Raw genomic sequence first — 895 nt, forward strand, 5'->3', positions numbered from 1 at the left:
TGTCCTACCCTCTGACTTATTTTCTTTCCCACATCTTGTCCCCTGCTGTGGAGCAGGTTAGATCCCCTTTTGAGTTTTCAAATTTATATCTCTATAATTGCTCTTATGCCTGTCTCATAATTCCCAATTTGTGTACCTCTTTCTATTCAATTAATTAATCCCCATCCTGACCACAGGCTGGATATATAACACATACTCCACAAATATTTCTTCCATAAATGAAGTGTGCACACTTGTTCTACCTATCCCTGTTAACTGTTGTTCTATTATAGAAATGGGAAATTATTAATAGTATAAAGAGGCAAAGGTGTGTAGGCAGGGAACAAATGTTAAGAGAGCAGGGAGGAGATGGAAGGTGAGATTAATAGTGACAATGTTAAGGAAGATACTCATGGAATAGGGACCAATAAAGCCATTGTAATTGTGGAGGAAGAAGATCATGAGCTTCTGAACCAAAGGCAACAGCAGAGAAGATAAAGGTAATTTTCCTTTAGTCCTAGTTTGTTGAGAGTTTTTATCATGAAAGGGTGCTAGATTTTATTAAATGCTTTTCTGCATCTATTGAGATAACTGTGTGATTTTTATCCTACATTCTACACTTGATCTTAGCCAAAAGGCCGAGAAGAGATTTTATCCTACATTCTAATGTGATGTATCACACTAATTGAGTTGCATATGTTGAACCATCCTTGCATCCCAAAGGTAAATCCCACTTGGTCATGGTGTATGATCCTCTTAATATGCTGTTGAACTATGTTGAGGATTTTTGCATCTGTATTCATCAGGGATATTGGCCTATAGTTTTCTTTTCTTGAGGTATCTTTGCTTAGTTTTAGTATCAAGGTAATGCTGGCCTCTTAAAATGAGTTTGGAAGTGCTCCTCCTCTTTAGATTT

General features: G+C 36.9%; 1 pseudogene; it reads right to left on the bottom strand.

Moving 5' to 3' along the window:
• Window positions 1-522: 522 nt before the first annotated feature.
• On the bottom strand, window positions 523-629 carry LOC117022678 (uncharacterized; annotated as a pseudogene).
• Between the last annotated feature and the right edge of the window lie 266 nt (window positions 630-895).

The sequence above is a fragment of the Rhinolophus ferrumequinum genome, chromosome 5, assembly GCF_004115265.2.
Source record: "Rhinolophus ferrumequinum isolate MPI-CBG mRhiFer1 chromosome 5, mRhiFer1_v1.p, whole genome shotgun sequence".
In the NCBI taxonomy this organism is placed as follows: domain Eukaryota; kingdom Metazoa; phylum Chordata; class Mammalia; order Chiroptera; family Rhinolophidae; genus Rhinolophus; species Rhinolophus ferrumequinum.